The sequence below is a fragment of the Saccopteryx leptura genome, chromosome 3 (genome assembly GCF_036850995.1).
Source record: "Saccopteryx leptura isolate mSacLep1 chromosome 3, mSacLep1_pri_phased_curated, whole genome shotgun sequence".
Taxonomy (NCBI): Eukaryota; Metazoa; Chordata; class Mammalia; order Chiroptera; family Emballonuridae; genus Saccopteryx; species Saccopteryx leptura.
Window position 1 is genome coordinate 356,397,505 of NC_089505.1, and position 9,428 is coordinate 356,406,932.

The following is a 9,428-nucleotide window of genomic DNA, read 5'->3' on the forward strand; positions in this document are numbered from 1 at the left end:
AATGTTTGACTTACAAGTAGATTTTTGTAGTTTTCCCATGTTATTGCTTCTCCTTTGTCCATCTCCTTTCCCCATTCCATTTCCACAGCCTGCTGACCTCTACTAATGATATTAATCATAAAAATGCTGATTGCCTTCAGACGGTCTCATTCAAACTTAACAATGAAGCAATTGGTATGTGTCTTTATGAATAAAGGATGGAGGGGTCAGAAGCTTGTCTGAGGTCCTGCGATCAAGGACTAAGATAATGACTCTGCATTATTGCTTAAAATAAAAAATAGTACCAGCATTGTTCAGAGTGTTTTAAAGAACGATGGGTTTTCTGGAGACCAGGGGGTGAAACCTCTCTTCCTTTCTTAAGCTTCCAGTGATTCCATTCTCCTATATGGAAATCTTCAAGGATGCTTGGAGACAAAAGACTACTTATGTGATCACAGCAGACACAGTTGTGGTGAAAATTAAGTGTACCATTAGACAGTATACATCAGAGGTTGGGAACCTATGGCTCGCGAGCCAGATGTGGTTCTTTTGATGGCTGCATCTGGCTCACAGACAAGTCTTTAATAAAAAAAATAATAACGTTAAAAATATAAAACATTCTCATGTATTATAATCCATTCATTTTCTACCACTCATGTTCATAGTTGAGTGTGGCTGGAGCCAATCACAGCTGTCCTCCAGGACAACACCAAATTTTTATTGGATAATGCATAACGTACACAGGTCATTGTATGGCTCTCACAGAATTACATTTTGAAATATGTGGCGTTCATGGCTCTCTCAGCCAAAAAGGTTCCCAACCCCCTGGTATACATGATTATCCATAGTAGCCAACAAAAAGGCCTATCATAGCTAAGATATAAGGTAAGGGTGGGTTTTTGAAGATACGACCATTAATATTTTATGTTTGGCACAAGTTAGGTTTGAGATTATCCCTTTTGGATTATTGCAATGGGAAAATGATCCAAATTTGCCAATTAGTGACTGAACTAAATGTCTGCCTGGCTGAATTCAGGGAGTTCAATAGTTATTGACTCCTGGGAGAAAGGAAAGAAGGGAAGCAGGAATGAAGAGAAGAAGGAAAAGCAGGTGTTAGGTTTGCTCAGCTCCAGAGCCTACATTCTTTCTATAACCTGACCTTGAATCTATTAGGCTTTATCAGGTGAGTCCCTTAAACTCTCTTAGATTTTTTTTTTAATCTGTAAAATAGGTGTGGCAGAACTATTTTCGGTTACTATGCAGGATTGTTTTAAGGCTGAAAAGGAAGAGATGAGACACGTACATTATTTGCTGTAAGTGAAAAGCAATACAGATGTCTTTATTCATTTCACAGCACAGTCATATAACACTTACATCCAACCTTGGGCTATGTGGTATGATAAACATAACACGCATGCGGCATGTGTATGGGCCAAGCGAGCTTCTGTGCCTAAGCAGCGCTCTCTCTGCAGTTTGGCAGAGGGACTACACAAAGCACAGGGGGAAAGTCTTCAAAATAGGAATTTTAAAACTAGCACAATGGGATTATATTAGTGGAATCAATAAAAGCCACTTTCTGAGTTGAGAAAGAGTGATGTTGACATTGGTTCAGGACAGCTATTTGTAACTGAGTTCAACTATTGCGACCTCAGCTTTGGTCGTTGTCTGGTGTTTTTTCTTTTCATTTGGCATGTTCCTCACTTGACAGACGTGTTTCAGGCACCCAGAGAAAACCAGTTGCCAGATAATCATGTTTGATAAGTGGGAGTCTTTCTCCTAACACTCCTTTTCTACCTAAGAGACACTGGAACTAATATTTCAAGGTTGCCGCAGGTTAGGATTTGGGTTATTATTACTTGGACTATGGCTTCAGATGTGCCAGATGATGATGGACATCAATATCCCCCTGACTTCCACTCAGGCTGCTTGTGAGGTTGATGTCAGCCCACTTTTGCATGTAGGACTACTAGTGACACCCTAAAGGAAAGATGAGAGCAAATGTAAAACACAAAAAGTTTAATTCTTCTTGGATGTTTTGGGTAAGGAAGAAATTTTCCTCTACTTTTCTTGATTCGTCTGGCTGGTCTAATAATTAAATTGGCATAAGATAGATTAATAAGAAGAAACACCGTATTTCCCCAGGTATAAGGTGCTCCCATGTATAAAAATCACCTTAATTTGGGGGCCCGAAATTTGAAAAAAAAAAATGTATTAGATAAAGTTATTGAACTCAAGTTTTATTCATCATAAAATTCATATAACTCTGCTTCACTGTCAAAACTCCCATCCATTAGCTTGTCCTCATCTGAGTCTGATGACGAATCACTGTCTTCATATATTGCCTCGTCTTCAGTTCCATCTATGTAATTTGAAATGCCACAACCACTTTATTATAAGACGCACCCAGCCCTGGCCGGTTGGCTCAGCGGTAGAGCGTCGGCCTGGCGTGCGGGGGACCCGGGTTCGATTCTCAGCCAGGGCACATGGGAGAAGCGCCCATTTGCTTCTCCACCCCCACCCCCTCCTTCCTCTCTGTCTCTCTCTTCCCCTCCCACAGCCAAGGCTCCATTGGAGCCAAGATGGCCCGGGCGCTGGGGATGGCTCCTTGGCCTCTGCCCCAGGCGCTAGAGTGGCTCTGGTCATGGCAGAGCAAGCCCTGGAGGAGCAGAGCATCGCCCCCTGGTGGGCAGAGCATCGCCCCCTGGTGGGCAGAGCGTCGCCCCTGGTGGGCGTGCCGGGTGGATCCTGGTCGGGCGCATGCGGGAGTCTGTCTGACTGTCTCTCCCCGTTTCCAGCTTCAGAAAAATACAAAAAAAAAAAAAAAAAAAAAAAGATGCACCCAGTTTTTAGACTCCAAATTTTTCCAAAAAAGGTGCGTCTTATGCATGGGAAAATATGGTAACCACAATTCAATTACGGACATATGTACCAGAACCCCCAGTACATGGAGAATCAGAGACCCCACATATGTGAGAGGTTCAGAGACAGGAATGGAAGGGTGGTCTGTATGACGTTCTGAGCTGGGAATGAGGTAAGGCATCCTGAGGCTTCAGAAGGAAGGAGGAGGATTCATAGGATGATAAGAAAAGCAGATGGTTAGTAGTTAGAAAATTTCCCTGCCCTATAGATAGGTCATAAAAAAGTTACTTCTAATGGCCTGACCTGTGGTGGTGCAGTGGATCGAGCGTCGACCTGGAATGCTGAGGTTGTTGGTTTGAGGCCTGGGCTTGCCGGGTCAAGGCACTTATGAGAAGCAACTACTATGAGTTGATGCTTCCCACTCCTCCTCATCTTTCTCTATCTCTCCTATTTCTAAAATCAACAAATTAAATCATTTTTTAAAAAACATGTATTTCTAGTGATAACTCATTATGGGCCAGTTCCCAAATTAAAATCTTTACAGGAGAGGCAAGAGGTTCTCGTAAGCCTGCAGGGTCTCCATTGCTTTCAGCTCAAAATAATCCACATTCCAAAGAAGCCCATTTTGGGAGGCCTGTTCTGAACCCCTTCCATGTTTAATGTTCTCAAGAACAGTTAATGAATTAGAAGTTCTGTTGTCAGCTTTTCAGGCTTGTTTGGTTTGTTTTTGAGTTTTTCTTGCGGGGTTTTTTTTTGGGGGGGGGGGTTTAAGTGTCTAGGCTTGCAAAGGTCAGTTCCTGAATATTTTGTATGAGCCCCGGGTAAACTTTATTTATTTGAGTTTATCATACTCAAATTGTCTAGGCTTGGATACAGGAAATAACCTTTTTTGATGGTGGAGACCACACATCTCTTGATTAAGCTGTCAAACTGGTAGACTGATTAATCGGGAAATATGATTTTAATTATGATTTTGGATGGTTCTGGGATTTATATAGGAAGATAAGATGTTTGGCTCTCAGAGAAAATTTCTATTGCTGGGGGGTGAGATATATGTCCTTATTTCTTTCTTGCAAATTTAGCAAACCAGTTTGGTTAGTTTAAGAGTTTTCCAGCCTTTAGATTTTTGTCTTGCTGAATTGAAGTCAGGTCTGTTTCGTGGAAGTCACAGAGGCGGTCTTCACTTTGAATCTGGGAAGAATCGTGTTCGTGCTTCCTGTCCCTGCACAGCCAATAAGCAGAGATTGTGATTGAATTTTTATGGGCGCTTTATTCAGGGGGCCAGTGATCTGCAAAGATAGCAGGTTATGTACCCTAAAAACCATCTTAACATCTTATTTCAAGCTGGCCTTTTTATAAGGAGAAGTAAGGATAGGTAAGGGGGTTGGAATTCAGGGTGGGGAGAAGGTTAATTGCTTCTGGAGTCAGGATTCCTGGCAAAAAGTTTATTGCTCCTCAGCTCTCTGGAGTCAGGATCCAGTGGGGCATATCACAGACAACACTTTGATCCATTGCAGTCCTCCTGACAAACAGTTAATTACTTGCAGGCCCCCCTGAAACAACAACCTTTCACATGTGTTAATCCCTAAACACATCGATTAAGACTAAACTAAAAGCATTAACCACTAAATCTGTTAACTGTAAAGCTAAATTTTTAAATCCAAGAGTACCCCTATTAACTTCAGAGCCTTTCACCTGCTGGCCTTGGGAACTTGGGCAAACACTTTACCTTGCTGTGACTCAGTTACTGCTGGTTGTAATGTTGTGTGCCTGGAAGGATATTGGAATGATTAAATGATCCTAGTACAGTGCCTGGCACATTATTGTTATTAACTAGCACCCCCCAGGAGGACTGTATTTAGACTCTTTGTTTTCATTTGAAACATGATTCACAGTTTATAAAGATTCTTTTTTTAAGTGAGAGGAGAGGATATAGTGAGACAGAGTCCTTCCTGCATGCACCCGACTGGGATCAACCTGGCAACCCCTGTCTGGGCTGTGGCTCTAATCAACCGAGCTATCCACACTGCCTGAGGCCGACGTTCCGAAGCAATCAAGCCACTGGCTGTGGGAGGAGAAGAGGAAGAGAAGGGGAGAGAAGCAGATGGTTTCTTCTCTTGTGTGCTCTGACTTGGGATTGAACCTGAGACGTCCATACATTGGGATGACAGGCTACCCACTGAGCCAACTGACCTGGGCCTATAAAGATACTTTGTGTGAGAAGATCTCAAGACAAGTCTTAAACTGTGCCATATTAAAGATGAGAAAACAAACACAGAGAGATATAAAATGGATTTTTCAAAGGTCATCTTGCAAATTATAGCAGAGCAGGCAACTTGCCTCACCTCAACAGGTCCCTTATTGCCTCTAACAAAGACCCTCTTCACCAACCTCCACTGAGGCACTCCTGAACTCTCTTTCAGCTGGGCCTCAGCTTTTGGATTTCCATGTTTGATTCCACATTGTCTTTATTTAGCAAGAACCTTGCTATCTAGGTTTAGCCAGAACCTTCCATTTTCAATATCTGACCATCCTTGATATCTAACTGGGTTCCACATCTTCCTCCATCCTCCAAGTGATATCTCAACACCCTGGCCTGCCTTGTGCAAGAATTCTGTTAGGTTGGGTGAGCAAAAATTTTCACTTGTCCTGATGTTTCTTCTTAGTAATGTTTAATCATTGACCTTAAACAAAATAGCTAGATAGTCCTTCAGCAAAAATGGGTTTACACAGGAGTAACAAGAAAATTGCAATTTGAGGCATGTGATCTAATGGTAAAGCACACACACTTTCCAGGAAATGTAGGAGAGGCTGTTCTTTTATAAAGGAGAATGAGAGGCCTGACCTGTGGTGGCGCAGTGGATCAAGTGTCGACCTGGAATGCTGAGATCGCCGGTTCAAAACCCTGGGTTTGCCCAGTGAAGGCACATATGGGAGTTGATGCTTCCTGTTCCTCCCCACCTTCTCTCTCTCTCTGTCTCTCTTCTCTAAATGAATAAATAAATAAAAATAATTAAAAACTAAAATGAAATGAAGTTAAAAGAAAAAAAGGATAATGGGAGGATAGGAGAATTATTATAAACAAAGAACTTTTCCTGTTGGGTTCTAGAATCAACATAGAGCACGATTAGATTAGCGCCCACTCAGATTAGCGCATGATTAGATTATTGACAATTAGATTTGCACCATTCAGATTAAACCTGCTCTTGATTAGATTAGAGGTTTATCGGATCAGCACTTGGCTAGATTAGTAACTGACTACCTCAGCATTTGTTTCTATTAGCTGTCGATCAATCTAGGATTGGATCAATCAAAACAGCTGATTAGACCAGCAGGGGTCATGTTGGGCAGCTGATTGGATCAAGGACTTGATTGAATTGGCCATTAATTAGATTGACAGCTGATCTATCTATGAGCTGATTGGATTATGGTTAGGATTAGCTCACAGGTCAGTTAGATTGATGTTTCCTTAGATCAGTGGTCCCTAATCCCTGGACCGCAGACCGGTACCGGTCCATGGGCCATTTGGTACCGGTCTGCAGAGAAAGAATAAATAACTTACATTATTTCTGTTTTATTTATATTTAAGTCTGAATGATGTTTTATTTTTGAAAAATGAGCAGATTCCCTCTGTTACATCCATCTAAGACTCACTCTTGGCGCTTGTCTCGGTCACATGATACATTTATCCATCCCAACCTAAAGGCTGGTCCGTGAAAATATTCTCTGACATTAAACTGGTCTGTGGCCCAAAAAACTTGGGGACCACTGCCTTAGATCACCACCTGATCTGGATGAGCAGAAGTGGATTAGATTAGTGGCTGAGCAGTCAATCGGATTACTGTGCAATTAAATCAGCATCTGTTTAGATCAGGGGTCAGACACTTTTTTGACTGAGAGAGCCATGAACGCCACATATTTTAAAATGTAATTTTGTGAGAGCCATACAACATCCCGTGTACACTACGCATTATCCAATAAAAATTTGGTGTTGTCCTGGAGGACAGCTGTGGTTGGCTCCAGCCACCCGCAACCATGAACATGAGTGGTAGGAAATGAATGGATTGTAATACATGAGAATGTTTTATATTTTTAACTTTTTTTTTTATTAAAGATTTGTCTGCGAGCCAGATGCAGCCATCAAAAGAGCCACATCTGGCTCGCTAGCCATAGGTTCCCGACCCCTGGTTTAGATTCTAGGGATTGATTAATTTAGTGGCCGATTTATATTAGTGGCTGAGTAGATAATGGCCCGATCTGACTATAATCTTGATTAGATCACTGCTGTTTGGATTGGTTGATTAGATTAGCATTGGTTAGTTTTGGTGGGTGTTTAGATGCAGGATTAACAGAAAGGCCTGCTTTTGTCAAATGCATAAATCGTGACACTTCAGGCTTGCTAGGTATTTTTTTGTGACCCACATTAAGACACAGCTATGCTCATCTCTGTGCCAGTGAATATTGAGATGCTTCCACTTTGTAAAATTAGTCTGGTTTTTATTACAGCCATAATTTTTTTTTATTTATAAATGCTTAGCAAAGGGTTTAAAAGTCAGTCATGAAAATTTAAATTGTGATCATCTTTAGTAAGCCTGAAGGGAGATGGATGAAAGAGGCATAGAATGGCTTTCTGAGGTGCTAGCATGTTATATGTGTTGACCCAAATGATGTCTATGTGGCTATGCCCCTAATAACAACACTTCATTAAAATGCACAGTTATTTGCTGGACTTTTAAAAAGCCTTTTTTGAACATCACCTGTCATAATTCTGTTGTATTCCGTCTCAAGGAAGTACTTGCAAGGAATTCTCCACACTTTCATTTCTCAGTTATTTTTTATTACATTGTAGTTGGGGCCACGTTATTGAGAAGTCTTGTTTCATCTGGAAAAGTAGCCGTGAGGAGACAGCAGGTGAACAGGATAAACCCAAAGAGACAACTTGGTAGATGGGTGTGTATCCTTGCACTGGAAACAGAAATACGTAACTTCTCTGTACTTTTAAAAAGCGTTGATTTTTGTTTCAATTTCTCCTCTAACACAGAATCCTGAGATTGTCTCACAGCTAAAGCTTCCAAACCAACCAGGCAGAACTCTCGCAAGTAGGATCTACTTGTCAACGTCTCTAATTCACAGAAGAGAAATGCTTATGTGTTTGCCTTTCTCAGTACAATACTTCAGTATGATTATCCTCGTGGAGAAAAGCAAGATGGTGGATATTTTTAGCAACAGTTCACACATTCTCCACGAGGAGCAAAGAATCTGTATTTCCACCTGACCTGTGGTGGTGCAGTGGATAAAGCATCAACCTGGAATGCTGAGGTTGCTGGTTTGAAACCCTGGGTTTGCTGGTCAAGGCACCTAGGACAACCAATCAGTGAACAAAAGTGAAACAACTATGAGTTGATGCTTCTCTCTCACCCCTTCCTCTCTTTGTTAAAATCAATAAATAAAATTTAAAAAAAAGGATTTATTTTTCATGAGCAATATTTTTAATACCCTACAACTGAAAAAAGAAAGTCTTCCTGCATAAAAAAAGGGAACTGAGTGACAATCAGCACTGAAAGAGCAATTAATTCCATTAGCATTTAAAAAACTCAGTGGCAATATTTTCTGAACAATGACTTCTATTGATGGCATGAGTGGGCCATTGTGCCTTCTGCCAGTTAAACAGACACCGCTTTATTCTTAGCAGCTGGGATCCCTAATTGGAAAGGGGACTGGTCCAAATATGACAAAAGGGGAATCATATCACAGGCTGAAAATCAGCGCAGAGCTGAGCGGTGTCTCCCGCCTGGTCAGTGTTCCTCCCTTGAGCTTCTTGTCAGGGAATTTGCCCTTTGCAGACAGAAGCGCTCAAGGGCTCAACGGTTGCTTGTGGAGTATTTGCCTGACAAGTTCCCTCTGGCTCTCTTTATTGCTGAAAAGGGTAAAGAGGGTCTTATTGATAGAACCAATCCTTCACCAAAGCCGAGTCCCCCACTCTCAAGCTTTACTATGATTCAACGGCTTCTCATATTTTCCATTTCCAAATGATTTTGAAATGGGGCAAAGCAGAAGAACATACAAGGATTCTTGAATCAAAGGATCAAGTTCTGATTAGTTAATTCTCTAGATCGGTTGGGAACAAGAAAGTGGTCATCAGCTCATGCTACTCCCTTCTCTGGAAAACTCTTTGAGTGAATGCCAGGGCTCTTATACTCACTCGCTACAGGGCTTTTCCTGTCTAAATGTGCACCCTAATTCCCACCCTTGATGTATTTGTCATCAGAGCCCCTTTTCCCCCAGCATCTCATGAAGGATAGGATCTTTCTGGATTTTGTCTGAATTGCAAGTACCTAGAGCAATTCCTGATACACAGTACATACCTCCTACATATTAACTGAATGACTGGATGTTGAATGCTTTCTTGTACCCCATCTAGGAAGCACTCTAAAAATATTTTGTAAATGAATGAATGAATCACTAAAAGAGGGAATTGCAACCCGAAGACTCTCTGTATACCTGCGACTGCATTTAGGTCCCACTTAGATAATCCGGGCTAACCTCCTTATCTCAAAATCTTTAGTTTAATCATATGCGCAGTGATCCTT

General features: G+C 41.5%; 1 long non-coding RNA gene across 1 annotated transcript in view; it reads left to right on the forward strand.

The window, feature by feature from the left end:
* The window catches only part of LOC136401341 (uncharacterized), a 48,196-nt gene extending 40,034 nt beyond the window's left edge, over positions 1 to 8,162 (forward strand). Inside the window, exons 3-4 of the long non-coding RNA XR_010750498.1 lie at positions 7,688 to 7,788; positions 7,880 to 8,162. This is a non-coding gene — a long non-coding RNA (uncharacterized lncRNA). The remainder of the gene's footprint in view (positions 1 to 7,687; positions 7,789 to 7,879) is intronic.
* Positions 8,163 to 9,428: the final 1,266 nt, after the last annotated feature.